The sequence below is a fragment of the Diabrotica virgifera genome, chromosome 6, assembly GCF_917563875.1.
Source record: "Diabrotica virgifera virgifera chromosome 6, PGI_DIABVI_V3a".
In the NCBI taxonomy this organism is placed as follows: Eukaryota; Metazoa; Arthropoda; class Insecta; order Coleoptera; family Chrysomelidae; genus Diabrotica; species Diabrotica virgifera.
In genome coordinates, this window is record NC_065448.1 from 151,665,459 (window position 1) to 151,688,167 (window position 22,709).

Consider the following 22,709-nt stretch of genomic DNA (forward strand, 5'->3'; position numbering starts at 1 on the left):
TGTTTCATACCTATGTGCAAACGGATTTTGAAAATTTCAATATACACTGTGTTGTTTCAAGGTTAGAATTACTTTATATTATTTTGTTATTCCGGACCTGGATTTTTGTTGTGATTTGTGAGTCGTTCAAATGTCGTAAATAAGTATCGATTATTTTTAAAATGGGTATTAATTTAATAACTTTAATAATTTATTGTCAAAAGTGCTTTAAAAATCTGTTTTTTAATTTCAGTGTTCTTCAAAGTATCAATACTCGTAGGTATATTTAATTTCAAAATTAAAGTTAGGCGTTATATGCATTGTTGTGCCTTTACTATTCATTTGTCTGCATCTGATCTACTACCATCATTGTTTCCAAGATCCCAGGTATGAAAAGTTATCCAATTCCTCTATTTGTCTCCATTTATTTTAATTTTAGTTTCTTGACTGTTATTTTTTAGAGGTCTCCATCTTTTTGTGTTTATTTTAAGGCATTGGAATATTTTGCAAGCTTGTCGATCTTTTCTGCCTATGGTTGCTGTGTTCGTTTAGGATCTAATATCGTCTGCGAATTCTAAGTTCTCTAACTTTTTGTGCAAGCTCAACCTAATTCCTGTTTTTTATAGTTTACTTTCTTCATGATCCAATCCGTTATAATAGGAATAGTATAGGGGACAGTACGCATCCTTGTTTAACTCCGCTGTGTATAGCTATGTCTTCTAACATTTCTCCCGCATGTTCCAGTTTGGCTCTTTATCCCTTGTAGAATAATCTGAGCAGGTTGATGTATTTAATCGGTAGTACATGTAGTTTTAGAATTTTCCATATTTACTGTATTTTAATACTGTCGAAGGCCTTTCTGAAGCCAATAAACATTTTATTTCTATCCGTAACGTCGCTGCATATTATCATGCACGTATCGTTTAGTTTCCGAAAAATATGATTTAATGGTGTTAAATAAATATGAACAATTCACACTGTCTAGAACGTATCGTATCAGACACCTTTCAGTAAAATCATATTGTTCGGAGACTACGCTACGTACTGGAAACGCTACGTGCATGATAATATGCAGCGACCTTTAGAGTACCTACAATAATATTGCTCGATAGTGGAGCGTTTAGCGGGAAAACCAGCTTGGTTGCTTTTTAATTTCTTGTCTAGCTCTGCCTTCAGTCTCTCCAATCTGTTCAATAAGATCTTGTTATTTTGGATGTACCGGGTGTCCCAAAAAGAATGGTTCTCGGACATATCTCACAGTTGCTCCGGGAAAAGCCTGGAAATTATTTCCATAATTGTAGGTTCACCGCTAGAGGGCGTAATTGAATATCAAAAATTTAAAAATCGAAATTTTACAAAATTTGCCTAATGAAAGTGCAATGGAAATCCGATCATCGTATTCTTCATAAAATTCTGCGCATATTTGATTTCACAAGTTTAAGTCTACCTTTGCAAATAAGAGGTAGGGGTGAGTGAGAACCTTGTTATGAAAAATTGCTATAAGTCCGCTTCTGCTAAATCGAATTTTGCAAACTTGGTCTTATTGAAAACAGCTCTTTTTCGTCAATGTAAAATTTATAATTTCGAACCAGCTTACTAAGTAATATGCCAGCTAAGAGGCGTTATTTAATTTTTTTTTAGAAATCTAGTATTCTTTGGAAAATATTAAATACAAGTATGCATTTTTAATCCTATATTACAAAATTAGACCAAATTAGTAACAATAGCGAAAACCGCATGTTGATAACCTTTTTTCTATCTCGAGATATCTTAGGAAACGTGTAAATTTTAAACATTTACTGTTACTGTCACCGGTAAACTAAGTTAAGGAAAAGTAGTGTGCTACGGAAAATACAAAGGAAGTTAACGATATAAATACAAGAATAAAAAACCGCTAAACGCCGTAAAAATGAGTGGCGCATACAATATTCCAGCTACAAAAATCTGATATGAATATTACGTGGCGCGAAAATGTATTTTCATTTTGATGCAAAACAGAATTCTAGATTTATTTTAATACATAGATTTTTCCATAATGTTTGCTAAATTTGAAGTAAACGCGCCACAAAAGAGTTTCAAAATTTAAACTGTATCAAAGTTGCTCTTTTGTGGCGCGATTTACTTCAAATTTAGCAAATATTATTGAAAAATCTTTTAAAATAAAACTACAACTTTGTTTTGCATCAAAATGAAAATACATTTTCGCGCCACGTAATATTCATATCAGATCTTTTGTAATCAGTCAATCAATTTTCAATTCAGTCAGATTTAGAAAATCGAAAATTTCGTGTATATATAGTGTCGCGTGTAGGGGAGTGTGGATGTGCGCCACTGGCGAGAACTGCCGTTCTCTGGTAATAATTAATTAAAACAACAATAAGACAAACAACCCAAAATATAACAAAGAAATAAACACAGCTAGTAGTGTCTTAGTGACGACCTAAGTGTTCAAATTGTTGCCCATCATTTACTACATTACTCGAGAAAACATTTCGAGATCAGAAATTGAGACTTCTGTTAAAGGCAAGCGTCCACAGACCCGCATCGTACGCATCGGACGCATCGTACGCAACGGATTTTAGTTTGCCTTGTACAGTAACTTATGTAACCGCGTCCACTGATCCGCATCGTACGGATCGCATTATCGATTGTCAAACTAAAATCCGTTGCGTACGATGCGTACGATGCGGGTCTGTGGACGCTTGACTTAAATCTACTCTAGAAAGAGTAAATGCTTGCATCGAAAATGATGGGCAACAATTTGAATATGTAGGTCATCACTAAATAGTTGTTTTTATTTTTTTGTTATATTTTATAGTCTTATTGTTGCTTTAGTTAATAGGGCTTTTCAACGCTTCTTATTTGTTTGGTGCCTCCGTCATAATATCGTATAATTCGTGTATAATATTAATGTACCACATATAATAGAGTTTCGAAAGAAATGAGAAGCATTGGAAAGCCCTATTATATACGTTGATATCTGGAAAATGTTCCTTTGTTTTTCCATAGCACACTACTTTTTCTTACCGGGGACAGTAACAGTTACGTTTTTAAATTTACACGTTTCGTAAGATATCTCGAGATAGAAAAAAGGTATCAACATGCGGTTTTCGCTATTCTGTTGCTAATTTGGTTTAATTTTTGAATGTAGGATTAAACATGCATACTTGTATTTAATATTTTCCAAAGAAAACTAGATTTCTGAAAAAAATTAAATACCGCCTCTTAGCTAGCATATTACTTAGTAAGCTGGTTCGAAATTATAACTTTTTCATTGATGAAAAAGAGCTGTTTTCAACAAGACCAAGTTTGCAAAATTCGATTTAGCAGAACCGGACTTACAGCCATTTTTTCATAACAAGATTCCCACTCCCCCTACCTCTTATTTACAAAGGTAGACTTAAACTTGTAAATAAATAATACGATGATCGGATTTCCAGTGCACTTTCATTAGGCAAATTTTGTAAAATTTAGATTTTTTAACTTTTGATATTCAAGTGCGCCCTCTAGCGGTGAACCTACAATTATGAAAATAATTTCCAGGCTTTTCCCGAGCAAACATTTGTTATAAAATTTTTTTCTCAAAACTGTACTATAAACGGCTCCTGAGATATGGCCGAGAGCCATTCTTATTGAGACACCCGGTACATTTAAGTGATAGAATTTAATAAAAATAACCAGTTTAATTATTAGATAAAATGGAGAATTTATGTTGAATATACTTATAATCCATAAGGAAAAATTTCCTCTAACTGGCTGTATACCATTAATTACAAAAATTGAAGAAAGACTTCTGTGTAAAAGGTATATTTATTAAAACCCCAATAAAGGGCTACATTAAAAGACAGAACGTTTTCGCTCTAAAGAGAGCATCATCAGTGTTCTAAGTTTGGGGTTTTAATAAATATACCTTTTACACAGAAGTCTTTCTTCAATTTTTGAATATACTTATGTTGAATCTGATCTGATTATTTATTAACGCTGTTAAAATAATAATCTAATAATTAAAGCCAAATAAAGCTAATAACCAGTTTCAGTTATTCAAAAGTATCGTGTGTCCCATAGTTCGTTAATATTATTTTATTTTATAACCACATACTACATGAATGCATTATCACGATTAATTACTTGTTTACTACTACTTTATTCAAAATATCAAAACTATTAATAAACACACTAGTCGTGATTTGAACGTTGAACATTAAAATCGGAGAAAAATGGGAAAACTTTCTGATAAAAGTTCGATTTTAAAAGAGGTAATGTTGTCTTGTTTTAAAATTTAAACCTAAGTAAGCCAATGTATGGTTATTTTGTTTTCTTGTCATCTTAACTGAAAAAATATGTCCAATACTTGGTATAATATTAATGTTAAATGTTTTCCAATATTCTTCACCTTGAGTTATTGTGAACAGTGTGTACCTTATATTCGACTATTATAATTTTCTGGCAATTACAATAATTGTATTTAAAATTACAAATTACATCCTCTGTTGACGTTGTGACTTCCACTGCTGAACCTATTTTAAAAATACAAATAATCGTCGTCATCATCATTGGTAGTACGGCCCTAGTTGGGGCTTAAGGTTCCTAAGCCTATTTTTCACGTTAACATTCCTGATAGGGATGGCGGTTTTTGACAAAACACCGGTTTTCGGATATACCGTTTTTTTTTTCTTACGGTTTAACCTGGTGGTTATAACCGGTCAAAAAAACCGGTTTTCGGTTTTTTTAATCCAATAGCTGACAATGTTACATTTACAATGCACTTTAGTTTGCGATACTCCACTCGACTCGATATTCGATATCAATATGATCAAAATTAGTACTATTGAAAAAACATCAATACCAATATAAATAAATCACAATTTTTAATAAAACCATTTTATTCTATTAATTATTATATTAATTAATTAATATATTATTTATTTATTATTTTATTATTATTATATATTTATTGATTATTATTAACTATAATATAGCGTAAGATTAATTACATATTGCAATAATATACAATTTAACCCAACCACTTCAACTTAGAAAAATATCCCAGATTCTTTCAAATGGGATTTAAAAAAAATAATATCAGCATAAATATTTTACTTAAAAATAAATTGGATAATGCAATTTAGCTTTTATTTTTACTACTATCAAAAAAATTTATCATGTATTTCTTTTAACACGTTTGTATATTTGTATAATAGGTTTATTAATACTTCCTGTATGGGTGTATCGTTTTGAAAACGTAGGGAAAACCTTGGAGAATCGTATTCGTAATCGGTAATTCGATATTCATAGTCAGAACCTTATTTTTCGTAATCAGAAAAAGTCATTCACCCATCTTCAATGTCAAGAGACAAGTGTGAAAAATAGATGATGTTTGCGTCTACTTCAACCAGATCACTTCTTATGTAAATATTACGATTACAAATACCTTTTCAACGAAATATTATAATAAAACTTAATTGTTTCTGGCTGATGTGAGTTTGCACTTTCAGTTTGCTTGTGTATTTATAAAATAAAATTTGAATTATGGTTTTGTTTGGAATAATTACTTGAGAATAATAATTATGATTGGGATTCAAAATAATACCTAACCTAATCCTACTGACCGTAAAAACCAAATAACCGGTTTTTACTTTAAAAAGAAAAAACCGGTTATAACCGGGACAAAAAACAACCGGTAAAACCGGTTATTTCGAAGTAAAAAACCGGTTTTAGGTTAAAACCGGTAGGTTTTTCCCATCCCTAATTCCTGATATCTTCATCCATAGCATTCGTCCATTTAAACCTTTGTCTACAACTCCATCTAGTTGCCTCGGCTTTCGCCCATGGAGCATTTCTTGAAGGAATACTTTCATTTATTCGGATCAGACGTCTTTCCAACTGGTGGCGTCTAATTTTTATTTGCCAATTCTCTAATTTGTTGCAGTTTCGAATTTTCGAACTTAAAATATTTGAAATAGATCTAATTCGTACTGGCAATCCCATTTAATGTAAGTGTATAATAGATGATGTAGTACGGTCTAGATCGAAAAGACCACCAGCAAATAGGGAACTTGCACCTTTTTTTGTATTACATAATAATGTCCAGTTTTGTTTAAAAATGAGATTTTTTCCAGACTCCAGAGTTCCAGGTTCCAGAGAACCAAAATTTCACGCTTTAAAAATCATAATAACTTAGAAAAATACAAACTTAAAATCTTCTGTGATTTAAAATAGTTCATACGACCCGTGAAGTCACATAGTTTTACTAGATGGTTATGTTTATGGTTATATTTAGGTATATTCTTCTTCTTTAATTTATTGGCCTCCATTTATTTGGGTATTTGGCCAGCCCATCGTCGCGGAATAAGGTAAAAATATTTATATTCTAATGACATTTTTTATCGTATGTCATTGTAATAATATGTAGATAGCAGTTTGCTGAAATTGCAGTTTGATACAGTTTTTGAAGGAAAGGAAAGAAGGTTTACTATGGAAAATTAAACCATTTTGTTTTCTATGAAGAGTTCAAAAGATCAAAAGCACTGGTGACGTCACATAACTGTATTTTATACTGATGACGTTTATAATGTCTAATTTAAAATTATATACAATTTTGTTTACTTTGTTGGTGCAGAATTTAAACATTAACCACATGACATCACGACGCGTTTTGGGCTAGCTGCTTTAATTTGAATATAGAATCGTCTTTAGGGGCCAAACGGAACACAAAAACAACTTTTTTATTTTTGATACATGTTTTAATTGATCACATTATTTGATCAGATTGTAATGTCCTTAAGCATCGTATTGGTGTTTAGTAAATAAAAAAAAATGTTTTAAATTATGTTGTGTTGTGATTTATAACATTTTTTCGAATTTAAAATTTTATGCAAGTTCCCTATTAAAGAAAATAAGCGAGATTTGCGCTAGTAGTGCCTTGGCGGCCACAATGTCTACAACTGATAGCAAACTATCACGAAAGGTTTAATAGACCAGGGCGCATCTGTAAAAATATTAGTACATTTGGATGTTGAGAGGTGACTCAAATTTTTTTGCAGAAATTGCTTGAAAATAAATCAAATAATAATATTTGAGTTATCCTCCCTCTCAAAAAAGTCCGGAACATTGTTTAAATAATCAAAATGTCAAAAAATTAAGGAAAAATTCGATTTTTTTCTTGGTTTTTTGATTATAACTTTAAAAGTATTCATTTCCGAGAAAAGTTGTACTGACATAAAAGTTGCGTAATTAAATTTCCTACAATATAGAATTAGTTAAAAATTTAAAAAATAGTCACCTTTGTTGCAAAATAGCAATAATTGGGAAGAAACCATACAAAAACAAGTATTTGCATTTTACGTTTTTCAACCATTTATGCTACACTTAGGACCTTCATATTTCACCCACAAAAACTTTATGATACGGTAAAATATTGCTGTACGTTTCATTAAGATCAGTTCAATAGATTTTGCAAAATAAATTTTGCAATCCAGCTTTCGTAAAAAAAAATTCATTTTTTGAAAATGTTACAGGACTGAAAGTAAAGCAGATAGCAAGTTGATTTTTTTTGCGAATAGAAGTCTACTGTACCTTTCATTTGCAATTTTGCAAAATTAAAATCGATTAACACCACGGCGTCAGGAAATTTTTTAAATAAACATTAATTATTACTGCTACGCGCAGGACAGCGGATAGTTTCGTCTGATTGGGCATTCCAATGACCTTTGATAATTATTGATACATTTTAATTTTTATTAAATTTCGATATAAATAAATAAATTTGTTTATTGTAAAATAAAAACACACACTCTATCCTTGGAAATAACACTTTTATTAGCAAAAACTTTCTTTGTTCATATTTTTTAACTTAAAAAATAAAAGTTTATTAGTTTTAAACATATGCAATGGTTTAAATAATATTTCACAAACAATAATAACATTAGTTTGATTTTTGTGGAATTAAAATATTAAAATACAAGAAAATATAGAGTAAGAAAATAATATATTAGATAAAGATGGGAAGAAATTTTGGTGGAAATCAACTTGTGTGAATCGAACACCGCTGTCCTGCGCGTAGCACCAAAAATTATTGTTTATTTAAAAAATGTCCTGACGCCGTGTTAATTAATCAATTTTAATTTTGCAAATTGGAAATGAAAGGTACAGTACACTTCTATAAGCAAAAATAATTTCAACTTGCTACCTGCTTTATTTTCAGTCCTGTAACATTTTGAAAAAATTAATTTTTTTGCGAAAGCTGGATTGCAAAATTTATTTTGCAAAATGTATTAAACCGATCTTAATGAAATTTAGAGTATTGTTTTACTGTATCATAATGTTTTCCTCTGTGAAATATGAAGTGTCCTAAGTGTAGCATAAATGGTTGAAAAACGGAAAATGCGAATACTTGTTTTTGTATGGTTTTTTCGCAATTATTGCTATTTTGCAACTAGGGTGACTATTTTTTAAATTTTTAGCCAATTCCATGTTATAGAAAATTTATGTATGCAACTTTTTACATATCTAGTACAACTTTTCTCGAAAATGAATACTTTTAAAGTTATAATCAAAAAACGAAGAAAAAAAATCGAATTTTTCCTTAATTTTTTGACATTTTAATTATTTAAACAATGTTCCGGACCTTTTTGAGAGGGAGGATAACTCAAATATTATTATTTGATTTATTTTCAAGCAATTTCTGCAAAAAAATTTGAGTTACCTCTCAACGTCCATCTCAAAACAGATGCGCCCTGGACTATAATGGCATTATCATTGTTTGCATATAGGCACAGTACCGAACAAAGAGCAAATTATTTCTATAAAAGTTATTTGTCTCGTTCTTTGTTAGGGTTTCCAGTTTTTTTAAAGGTTTTTGGTCTCAAACTTCCCTTTATTTCTCTTTTGAATATATTTCTCATCTCTTCTAAGCGCCGTACAAAGTCCAACCATATAAAGCTATATTCAACTATTTATAATGGGAAATAAGCCACAATTTTATCAAAAAAAGATTTAATTAACGTTTCGAAGCCCAAATCGGGTTTCGAAGCCCAAATACTACTAAAATAAACAAAAATGTTGTTGCTAAGTAAAAAAAATCTTCTAATAATTTATTTAACCTGACTCATCTATATTGGCAATTCAGACTTTATTATTTAGACAATTCAAAATTTACAATGGAAAACGAATCCAATAACTGTAAGTATAGTAAGTAACATTAAGGATACTGGATATGAGACTCAAGTGTATAGAAAACCAACACATACCAACAGATATCTCAATTACAAATCAAATCACAACATCAACGTTAAAAAGGGAATAATTAAATCCTTATATGATAGAGCCAAATTTACTTGTTCTAACGAAAATTCATTTTTAGAAGAAAAACAATTGTTAGCATCTGTTTTATTAAAAAATGATTATCCTTTATCGTTTATAAATAAGGAATTGTCAAGATTGGATCGAATCGAACAGAACAACTTAGAACGGGAACATCAATACCATATATAAAAGGACTATCCTAAAAACTTAAAACAATAGGAAATAAATTCAACATTTCAACAACATTCAAAACAACAAACACATTGAGATCTATTCTATCTAAAACTAAACCTAACAATGAACAAGAAAGAACAAAGAATTGCATTTATAAAATACCTTGTGAATGCGAACAATTTTATTTAAGTGAAACATCAAGACCATTAAACGTAAGAATAGGTGAACATCAGTCTTATATTAAAAATAGAGAATTCGATAGATCTCAAATATGTCAACACGCATGGGATAATGAAGATAGAGTTCAATGGAGAGATTCAAGTATAGTCCTGAAAGAATCAGATAGTAAAAAGAGAAAAATCAAAGAAGCGGCTCTCATTATGCTAAATGAAACCAATTGTGTCGCAAATTCCTCGGTAGAATGCAGTAGGATGTGGTTATCCCCACTGAAAGAGGAAGTCAATAGAAAGAAAATACCACGATTAGTAAGTCAATAACATATCGAGTTAGTACAAATTTTATATTTTAGTATTACTTATTGTATATCTACGTATTATTAATATTATTTCTGTGGTACTAAGGCAAAACCCGATATGTCAAAAAACGTGATTTTGCAGCAGATGAGTTTAAAAGTTCGCGGTATTGTTGTAATAGTGGACATATCGGAAACTAATTTTATCACCTACTGGTTACATTGATGCGTTTAGCCGTGTTGGGTTTTGTCATCATATTCTTTATCGCTCAAGGTACATATTGGCATTAAAAACGAAAAATCGATAATTTTTGACATATCGGGTTTTGCCTTAGTACCACAGATTTATAATTTAAACATATTTAAGTCAGAATTTGGTATTAGTTTTTTTAAAGTAAATTAAATGTAAGACCAAATACTTACGATGTCGTGATATTATCACGAGGGTTTTTCCTGGTTTTCCCTCGTGATTTACTATGGAATCCCTAACGCGAGAATTTTACTGTCATCATTGCATTTGGTTGTATTTTTAAAGACAGATCACATGCTATGATATTTTTTTGTGACGGATATTCTTGAGTTGGGACTGATTTCATGTAATCGAATGAACTATCTTTTAGTAAAATCGTCCCAGGAACGCAACTAATAAATATTGACGATATCATTTTAAAGTCTTCTACTTTAAAATGTATAATATACTTCTGAATTGCCAATGTAAATGAGTCAGATTAAATAAATTATTAGAAGATTTTTTTTTACTTAACAACAACATTTTTGTTTTTTTATTAGTATTTTGTATTTTGACAACGAAACCCGATTTGGGTTTCGAAACGTTAATAAAATCTTTTTTTGGTAAAATTGTGGCTTATTTCCCATTATAAATAGTTGATTATAAAAATACCACAACGAAATAGCTTCAGAACAACATATAAAGCTACTTCCACATATTTCTTCCGAGTGCTTAGTCTTTCTTTCACACTTAATACTGGTTTGCTTTGGTTTAGCAAACAGCTTCTTGAACTTTTTTTGTGCATATTGAACAGTGTTTCTGTTGCACTGTGTATTTCCGCACATTTTTCTCTTAGTAGTTGTGAGCCTATTATAATTATTGTTTTTTTGACATCTTTTTCTATTCTTCCGTATAATGTTGTGTCCATATCTATGAACTTTCAGCTCTCTTCCTTCAGCATATCTAAAATCTTTTCAACCACGATTTTTTTAATTCTAGTGGTTTGAGGTTTTCACCTTATAATGCGTTATATAGTGCTGAGATTAAACATATGATAGAATAGAATAGAAATATGTATGCTTTATTGTCACTGAAAATTTTTACAATTTTATGGACAAAGCTTACATACAGTCGAAAGAAAAATGATATCAATAAAAAATAACAACTACAATTTACTAATATTAGATACATCGTCAATATACAGTATAAGCTATAAAAGCAAAGACAAATAACAATTTATTGCAAAATTTATATAAATTGCAAATTGAACATACAATAAATAAAGTTTAAACTACTGAGTATGAAACCCAATTTTCTTAGTTGTTATTGATTAAGAAATTCTTCTATGGCAGCGGTTCTCAACCTTTTTGAGTGATGTACCACCTACAGTTATTTTTATTATTTTTGGTACCACCTATATTTTTAAATTGTATTATCAAGACTTACTAAGTACTACTATTTTAATTTTTTCTGTGTTTTGTGTACCACCGCCAATAATGAAATGTACCACCAGTGGTACATGTACCACAGATTGAGAACCTCTGTTCTATGGAATAATATGGTCTTTTAGATAGATAGGCTTTTGTCATTTTACGGCACTTTGTGAAAGATGTTGCAGATTTAAGTTGTAACGGGAGATGGTTGTAAAGTTTTTTGCGGAATATAATATAGATTTCTTTACTAACTCAGTGGATGGGATCGGTAAAAAAATATCAAATATTGAATTTCTGGTGGAGTAAAGATGATTGAGCCTTGCTGGAAAGACATGAAGGTGTTTACGAATTAAACAAACCGTTTTTGGAATATATAAAGATGTAAGTGTTAAAATTTCGTGATATCTGAAGTAACTTCTGAAATGTGTAGATCTTCTGAGGTCAAACAAAAATCTTATTGCTCTTTCATGCAATTTAAAAATAACATCAAATTGAGCAGCTGTACTAGAACCACAAAACGGAAGACCATATTGAAGATGAGACTCGAACAACGAAAAATATATTATTTTAAAAGATGCTAAATTTAGTTCCCTTGAGAGAGATCTTATTGCATAGCAAGCTGAGGCGAGTTTCTTACTTAACGAATCGATATGAAGGGACCATTTGAGGTTGCTGTCTAAAAAATACCAAGAAATTTTACAGAATCAACGGTACTGATCTGGTTGTTATTAAGAGGCAAAGGTTGAAGAGCTCCTTTATAGGATAATGCTACTGTTTTATCTACGTTAAAAAAAAGTAAATTAGAGTCAGACCAGGTCTTTATCGTCAGTAGATCCGAAGTTATAGTTTCATGAAGAGACGCAATAGTTGAGTTGCTCCAAGTGATACTGGTATCATCAGCAAAAAAGAAAAATTTTCCCATTGATTTTTAAATTAGTGATGTCATTTATAAAGATAAGGAACAGAAGAGGACCCAATACTGAACCTTGAGGTACTCCACATACAATGTTTTTGAGATTAGAGTCAGTATCATTTGCTCTAACTAGTTGTTTCCTATTATTCAAGTAGGATTGGAACCAATAATGTGGTATACTGTTATTTTTCTGATATCCCTACAATCCACCATTATAAACTACTCAACCATTATTTTTTAATTAATTTAAAATTGTCCTTGTGTTTAAAATTGCACACACTAATATTTTTCTACACTTGAATTTTGTAACCAATTAATTAAAAGGTTTTCGTTGTACTTAATTAGAGAACTATAATATTTACCGACATTATTATGTTTATTATTAGTTACCCCATTTTAAATACGATTTTTAACAATAAACTCAAACTATCATATCATACCATTTTCAATTCTTATTCTCTTTGCCTTTATCCCTAGGTAGGATCGGCTTATATAATTACATTTTTTCGATAAATTTCTCAAGCTCAAGGGAGACAGGAAAACCGCAAATACACCAAATCGGTGGCGCTTGAGTTCAGCTTTGAAACGTTGCGTAACGATAGGATATAACACATGATCCAGTATAGCCAAAAAACTGAAAAATTGAACTTTGAAAATTTTGGTTTTTATACAATTACTCAAAATTTCCAACTACTAATTGCACAATATTGCAAATTGTAATAACTGAGCGTTTGTAGGTGGACTCCAGACGCATCTATCGATGTATAATGTTTACCTCATATGTGGAAAAATTCGAATTTTTAAGTTAGCCTCATTCTTCTTCTTAGGGTGCCTGTCCGTTCCGAACGTTGGCGATCATTCTGGCTATGATGAATTTGTTGGTTTCTATACGGAATGGTTGTGTTAGGGTATTTCTATACCATGCACTTAGGTTAGCAAGCCAGGATATTCTTCTTCGTCCTGGGGCCCTTTTTCCGTTAATTTTACCTTGCAAAATCTGCCTTGATTTCTCATTATATGTCCCAAGTACTGTAGCTTACGGTTGGCTTACCCTTCACTATGTTGATAAAATCTGCGGTTGTGTTCATTCTCCGTAGTACTTCTTTATTGGTGACTTAGTCTCTCCATCGTATCTTCAGGATCCTTCTATACAACAATAGCTCAAAAGCCTGAAGTTTCGATAGAGTTTTTGTCTTTAATGTCCACATTTCTACTCCGTATAGAAGCACTGAGTACACGTAACGTTTAAGAAGCCTTATTTTTATTTTTAGTATGAGGCCATGGATCTTAAACACAGAGTTTATAGTCAAGAATGGACCTTTTGCCTTTCCGATACGACATCTAATCTCCTGGGTATTGTCCGACGACTCATTGATTATAGTTCCCAAGTAGTTGTAGTGTGAGACACCTTCAATTCTCATTTATGTCTCATAAGTATGATCGAATCCATTTTATATAGAGAAGAACGGTTTTTCGAGCTCATTAAATTTCAGATATCATATTTGACCTTGAGTGCATTATAGTCCAGAGTAATAAGGATTTTCTCGGGACACTCAAAGATCCAGGTAGCTGACTACTTTTATAGTTAATGTAGACCTATAGGAAGAAAACCTACCTGTTTCCTGCCTAGACTTCGCGTCCGTTCTTTAATTATTCACAATGTAGTGCAAAAATCGCGATTTTTTTTATTTTTTGCACTCCATTCAAAAGCTAAATAGTTGACATAAAATTACAAAATTCAGTTTTTTAGAACATTGAAAAACCTTCAAAATGCCCATTTTTGAAAGTTAAAAAGTTAATTTGTTGCTACCCAAACTGCAAAATAAGTGAAAATGGTTATTTGTTAATAACTTTTACTAAAACTAACTTAGAACTTTAGTGTTTCACCCAAAGTTGGGTATTGGCGTAGTTAACAAACCTTCAAAATTTGAGACCGATCCATTAATTAATTTAAGAGTTATTCTATTTGTTTTTCCCAGAGACCTTTATTTTGCAATAAGATAAGACAGAAAATAATGAAGATAGGCCAATTCTGAGTATGCCAAATGAAATTAGAAGAGTGATATTATCAAAATGTATTAAAAAAAGATAAAAAAAATATTTAATATAGTCAAAAATCCTAATGCCAAATTGTTGAAATTTTTTTAATTTAAAAACATTTAGAATAACTTTAAAAATGTTGTGCGTAGAAACAATATTTTTATATATTCGAAAAGATAGTAATTAAACACGAATTTTCAAATAAAAAAAAATTTTAGCCTGGGTTCATTTGGGACAAAGTTAGCCATATGTTTTTTTAATTCAAAGCTAATTTGTTTATAATAATTAAGGAATCTCATTGATGGCATTTTAAATACATAATTGGATTTGTATTTTTTCTTAAAAAATTTGCACAAACATTGTGCTTCCACAGCACCCTCTACGATTTTTCAAATATGTAGTTCAAACGATTACTAGGGGGAACCTACAAATCCACCGAGTTAAAATACTGAAAAAGCAATTTCAAACGAATATAATTTTCTATATCTCCGGAACAACTCAATGGATTTTGATCTTTCTTTTTTTAATTCGTATGTAAATTTATTAATTAATAAACAGTCTAATTTGTTTAAACAATTCTTGAAAAAGTATTTTTTTTACAAAAATCTATTTTTTAATCATAGTATCATTAATGACCATAGAAAAAGTTAAAGTACTCTTTACTAAGTAAATGATTTTTATTAGATAATTATTTATTCAAGATAATTTATTTATTAAAGTATACCTTAACTTTTTCTATGATTAATAACGATAGTATGATTAAAATCATGGATTTAAAAAAAATTATTTTTTCAAAAATTGTTTAAACAAATTAGACTGTTTATTAATTAATAAATGTCTAGACAAATTGCATATTTGTAATGTACAGAAAAATTACACACGAATTAAAAAAGAACGATCAAAATATATTCAGTAGATCCCGAGATATAGAAAATGATAGTAGTTTTAAGTTGGCTTTTTTAGTTTTTGATCTCGTGCATTTGTCGGCTCCCAGCTCACCCTTCACTTACCACGACTGGTCACCAATTGAACTACATTTTTAAAAATTCGTGTAAAATACCAGCTTTTCTAATACGTAAAATGATTTTTTCTGCGGACAATATTATTAAAATTATTCTAAATGTTTATAAACTACAAGATTTCACAAGTTTGGCATTAGGATTTTTAACTATGTTAGATATTTTTTTATCTTTTTTTAGTACATTTTGATAGCAACAGTTTTCTACTTTCATTTGGCATACGCGTAATTGTCCTATCTTCATTATTTTCTGTCTTAGGTTATTGCAAAATAAAGGTCTCTGGGATAAACAATTAGAATATCTCTTAAACTAATTAATGGATCAGTCTCAAATTTTGAGGGTTATTAAGTACCCCATTACCCAACTTTGGGTGAAACAGTAAAGTTCTAAGGTAGTTTTAGTAAAAGTTATTAACAAATAACGATTTTCACTTATTTTGCAGTTTGCGTAATAAAAAATTACCTTTTTAATTTTCAAAAATCGGCGTTTTGAAGGTTTTTTAATGTTATAAAAAATTATATTTTGTAATTTTATGTCAAATATTTAGCTTTTGAATGTGGTCCAAAAAATCGAAAAAATCGCGATATTTGCCCTAAATTGTTAATAATTAAAAAACGCACGCGAAGTCTGGGCAGGAAACAGGTAGGTTTTCTTCCTATAGGTCTACAATAACTAAAAAAGTAGTCAGCTACCTGGATCTTTGAGTGTCCCGAACATGGTCTATTTCTAGCTTATTACCCTGGAGTATTAGTGGATTATAAAATTACATTCATGTTTATACATACATCTAATTAATAAAAAACTTTGAAAGACTCCTGATAAAAGAATAAAAAACTGCGAAACACGGTAAAAATGAGTGACGCACACAAAATTCCAGCTGCAAAAGAGCTGATATGAATATTACTCTTCTTCTAAAGGCGCCTATCTTCTGGAGATGTTGGCGACCACATTGACCCATCTTATTCTATTTACAGCAGCTCGAAATAGATCAGTTGACTATGAAATGAATATTAATGAAATGAATATTACATGACGCCAAAATGTATTTCCATTTTGAAGAAAAATAAAATTCTAGTTTTATTTTCAAAGATTTTTCCATAATATTTGCTAAATTTGAAGTAAAACGCGCCACAAAAGAAGCTCAAACTGTAAACTTTCAGTTTCCAACAAAATCAAAGGTACCTACTAATGCATGTAGTGACAACAAAGTTTCAATGACTTTAGTATGCCAAAGTATGCCTTTAGTAGTTCAAAAAAAGGTTGTTTTGGGGATTGTATTAATTCCATTTTAATCACATTATTTAATTGGAAATTCCAAGGTATTTGTGTTCTTGTATAGTTCCATAATGAGTATATTTAGTTTCACTGAAATTGATCATTTTGAGTGCTACTTTATAAAGTAGTGTTTTTAATGCCTGGTTGCACCAACAGATCTTAAGCTCCAGCTTAGCTAAGCTTTACTTATAGATAGAGCCTCCTTGAGTATCACTTACGTTGCACCATAATTTTAGATTCTTACCTTATTATCAATTATATATATTATTATATTATGGTATTCTTATTTTAATATATTAAAATTATATTATATTAATTCTTATGATATTCTCGACTTAAGTCTAAGATCTGTTGGTGCAACCGGGCATAAATGTATAATATGACTGACTAGGGTTTTTCAAAAAGTTAATCTGACAATCTACAGTAGTTGATGTCTTCATGGTGGCAAATTTTATAAAAAGCAGTGAAAATTATTCTATTGGAGAAATGCGAGGAGCCAAATAAGTAGGTACCTATTATAAGTATTATTAATAAACACATTTAAATTATTTATAACAATAGTTTTTAGTTACTCTGACTTTTATTACTAAAAGTTTTGTTTATTTTTAAGTTATTTTTAATTTCTTTCTTCTTTGTTATGAATTTAAAATATTTATAAATTATAGGTTTTAGTTTTGTTTATTACAAAATATTACGACCAGAATTACATATATTTGGAACATTTAATAACCAATAGACAACAAAATAACCAATGTTACAATGTACAATGCAAAAGTACAGTTGCAAATAATGTTTCTATTTGAAAAAAAAAAGTGTTGATTTTGCGTACCAGATACACACTTTAAAAATAATTCAAAATTTACTTATATTTGGATAGAATAGGACGCAGATCTTATCGACAGTTTGATTAGTATAGCACAAGACTTTTGGAGTGTAAATATTTTCCCGCATCTATTTGGATCTGATAATTATTAAAAATAAATGGAACAAAAATTTGATAAAATAAATTCTTTATGTGAGAATGAAATTCATATTTTAAACTAAATATATATTTATATATTATAATAAAACGTTCTCTCTTTTTCTTTTTATAAGTAATTTTTTAGTAGTATCTATGTACTTACATTTTTTAAGAAATATGATATTAATGTAGGTATTTAATTTTGTTCAAACTTTATAATATAATTTGGCATTTGAGATACCTATGTTGTAAAATAAAAATGTATTTCCCTAAACTAAAAATAATATTATGAATGCATGAAAATCTTTACAAGATATTATCTGCAGAGTGCACGTCTGGCACTAGGCAGTAGCCAAACGAGAACAGTGGTAAATATCATGGTTGGTGACGTCAGACCCAAGCGCGCGCTTTTAAAGTTGTTTGAAACGGTAATTTCGGGCGCGGAATTATAATCAGTTGTTGTACGTACACTATTAATTGTTAAGACGTAATATTTTGAATTTATCATTTTGAAACATAAATTAACAATTTTTTGCAAAAATATTTTTATGGGCAACTTCCCTATTCAAACAACTTAAAAAAAAATTAGCGAGAAACTTAAAAATATTGTCAGCCCCTAGAGTAAGTCGCATTTTGGAGATCGGCAGCCAACGAGTTGAATGTGAGATTGGTACTTGGCGTATATAATATAGTCTAGTCGCAACAAGGGGGTCCCGTGGGTAGGTCGCCGCGATTTGATTGTGGTATTATAGGATTTTTGGGTCGCTGAATCTAATGGAAGTGGTCTGGAAGCCCAAATGTGGTGCGTTTAATTGTTATTAACAAATTATGGTAAAATTAGGTGTTATTCGGGAATTATTAGAAGCCCTGTAAATAAATTGATAGTGTTAAGGTCTTCTCTGGTGTACTTTTGGTCGCTGAATCGAATGCGACTAGTCGCGATCGCGATTAGTAAAAATATGTTCGTATTTTGTTATAACAAAATAATTGCTTATTCGCCGAAAAGCTCGAAATGCGGCATCTACAGCAAGTTTGTAGTCTTTTTCATAGCAATTTTATACGCTAAATCGATTGTCACTAGTCGTGATAGCTTAAACCACGTTCCGACTTTGTTATTAATAAATTATTGCAAAAATAACGGTTTATAGTACGTTCACTCACGATTTTTGCTCTAGATTTTAAAAAACCACTTAGTCCAGTCGGGTTAGACGAATAACAGGCCTAACCTTGCATTAGGAGCCGCCCCAAATTTTATTTTTCTAATCTTTAGGGAGGGTAAATATTAGTATAAATTTAAAATCTCGACTGAATTCCACCGTTGCGTTAGCCGCCATCTTGATTTTAAACGAGAACCGTTTTTGCTCAATATCTCCGCCATTTTCAATTTTTTGACAAAAGGTGTAGAAACTGAAATTGTTGCAAATACGATTTTCTATAATTTCATTTATTATAATTTTTTTCGTGCGATCGATATTTTCCGAGTTATGAGGGGAAAATAGTGACAGTTGGAGCATAATTATTGAATTATTGAATTATCTCGTTTATTATTAGTTTTACAACAAATATGTACTTGTACAAAAATGAACAGAATTAAATTCTACACAATTTGAATCTCTTTCATTTTTTTGCTAAAATTAATATTTAAGGTAGTACGTATGCGGTAATAGCGCGAGCGTAAGACCGGATTGATTTTATAGCAATTGTTTTTGTTCAATATCTACGCTATTTTCAACTAAAATTGTTCAAAATATAATTTCCTACAATTTCTTTTTAACAATTTTTTTCATGCAGTTGATATTTTCCGAGTTACATGGGAAAATAGTAAAAAGTGGTGGGGGGAGCATAATTATTGAATTGAATTTTGTATCCGAGCTGCCCAAAATTTTATAATTATATCCTTTAGGAGAGATCAATAGTAGTGTAAATTTAAAATCTCGACTGAATTCCGCGGTTGCATTAGCCGCCATATTGATTTTAAATGAGAACTGTTGTTGCTTAATATCTCCGCCATTTTCAACTTTTCGACATAAATGGTTGGAAAGAAAATTGTTGGACATGCAATTTCCTACAATTTCTTTGGCACAATTTTTTTATACGATCAATATTCTCCGAGTTAAGGGGGAAAATAGTGGAAGCGGAGGGGAAGCATAATTATTTAATTGTCTCATTTATTATTAACTTTACGACATAATTGTGCATAAACAAAAATAAAGAGAATTATATTTTATACAATTTTTGAAACTTCCAATGAAGCATCAACCAAACTAAGTATACAAAAGACATTATATACATTAAATTCACTTAGTTTTATTAACTAGCGGGTTTTATTGGTTGAATTTGTCTGTCGATATTTTAAGTTTTATGTCAGCTAATATATCGTGATGTTCCAACAATTTTTTTTTAATTTTGGACCCTGTTGGGGAGAATTTTCCCATTTCCCCCCCTTGTAGACCCGCCACTAGTTCTCTCGAAAAATTGTATAGTAAATCGTAATTGCAACAATTTCAGTTCTTACACTTTTTGTCGAAAAGTTGAAAATGGCACAATTGCTACAAAATCAATCAGGTCTTACGCTCGCACCTTTACCACATACGTACTACCTTAAATATTGATTTTATCAAAAAAATGAACGGCATCAAAATTGTACAAAATTTAATTCTCTTCATTTTTGTATAGGTAAATATTTGTTGTAAAACTAATAATAAACGAGATAATTCAATAATTCAATAATTATGCTACAACTGTCACTATTTTCCCCTCATAACTCGGAAAATATCGACCGCACGAAAAAAATTATAATAAATGAAATTTAGTCCTGTCGCCAGGGGGGGTACAACGGCCTCGTTAATTCAGATGGACTTACTCAAGTTTTTTTTATGTATTTTGACCCGTAGAACACGAATTTTTTGGGTAACAGTTGATCCGGATGTCGATAAGATTGTTATAGACCAAGAACTTGAGGAATCAAATAACAGCGATTTTTGGCAAAACAAAACAATATTTTGTATTTTTTGGGCCATTTTAAGTAAAAAATATTTCTACAAGTTTTTTCGTAGGATGCACAGTTTTCGAGATAAACGCGGTTGAACTTTAAAAAAATCGAAAAATTGCAATTTCTGAACCCGAATAACTTTTGATTAAAAAATAAAATAGCAAGTCTGCTTACCGCATTTGAAAGTTTAAGTCAAATTATATCGGTTTTGATTATTTGCATTGGTAAAAATTTATTTTTTTATTGTTTAACAAAGCTATAAACACGTAGGGTTTCCCGTGCTTTTACATGCGTTTTACCGCATGTAACGTAGAAATAGTCTTGATTGCACTAGTACCTATTCTACCTACTCGTTCGATTTTAAATGAGAAATCATAGAAACATCACTCACGCACTAGTTGTTTGTAGCTTTGTTTAACAATAACACAATAAATTTTTAGCAATGCAAATAATCAAAACCGACATAATTTGACTTGAACTTTCAAAGGCGCTAAGCAGAATTGCTATTTTATTTTTTAATCAAAAGTTATTCGGGTTTAAAAATTGCAGTTTTTCGATTTTTTGAAAGTTCAACCGCGTTTATCTCGAAAACTGTGCATCCTACTAAAAAACTTGTAGAAATATTTTTTGCTTAAAATGACCAAAAAAATACAAAATATTGTTTTGTTTTGCCAAAAATCGCTGTTATTTGATTCCTCAAGTTCTTGGTCTATAACAATCTTATCGACATCCGGATCAACTGTTACCCAAAAAATTCGTGTTCTACGGGTCAAAATACATAAAAAAAACTTGGGTAAGTCCATCTGAATTAACGAGGCCGTTGTACCCCCCCTGGCGACAGGACTAATTATAGAAACTCGCATTTTTAACAATTTCAGTTTTTACACTTTTTGTCAAAACATTGAAAATGGCGGAGATATTGAGCAAAAACGGTTCTCGTTTAAAATCAAGATGGCGGCTAACGCAACGGTGGAATTCAGTCGAGATTTTAAATTTATACTAATATTGACCCTCCCTAAAGATTAGAAAAATATAATGTGGGGCAGCTCCTAATGCAAGGTCAAATGCTATCCCGACTGGGCTAACTTGGATTGACATGAAATTTGGCATACACGTAGCTAATATGTCAAAAAAAACAAGTGATATTGTGCCGATGTCTGCTTTTACCCTGGGGGTGAGATTCGCCCCCTTTCGGAGGTGAAAAAAGAAAACTTTAAAATATGTCCGGAAGTGGATGAACTTATTAAGTCTAAGCTACTTTTGTTCTATACAGTTTTTTCATTAAGTCAATACTTTTCGAGGTATTTTTGTTTTTTTGTTGAAAAATGAACATATTCACTCGCAAATAACTCGAAAAGTATTGACTTGGTGAAAAACTGTATAGAACAAAAGTTGCTTAGAATTAATCAGTTTATCTAATTCCGGACTTATTTTAAAGGTTTCTTTTTTCACCTCCGAAACGGGGCGAAACTCGCGCCCAGAGTAAAAGCACACATCGGCATAATATCACTTGTTTTGTTTGACATGTTAGCTACTTGCCTGCCAAATTTCATGTAATTCCAGGTTGTTTGTTAAATTTCTAGCAAAAACCGTGAGTAAACGTACTATAAACCATTATTTTTGGAATTATTTATTAATAACAAAGTCGGAACGTGGTTTAAGCTATCACGACTAGTGACAATCGATTTTGCGTATAAAAATACTACGAAAAAGACTACAAACTTGCTGTAGATAACGCATTTCGAGTTTTTCGGCGAATAAACAATTATTTTGTTACTAACAAAATAAGAACACATTGTGAGTAATCGCGTCTACATAGTGGCATTCGATTCAGCGACCAAAAATACACCAGAGAAGACCTTAGCACTATCAATTTACTTACAGGGCTTCTAATAATTCCTGAAAAACACCTAATTTTG

At 30.6% G+C, this 22,709-nt stretch overlaps 1 protein-coding gene across 1 annotated transcript in view; it reads left to right on the plus strand.

The window, feature by feature from the left end:
* LOC114332567 (long-chain fatty acid transport protein 4) overlaps positions 1 to 22,709 on the plus strand; it is a gene marked incomplete in the record, with an annotated part of 350,190 nt that overhangs the window by 248,042 nt on the left and 79,439 nt on the right.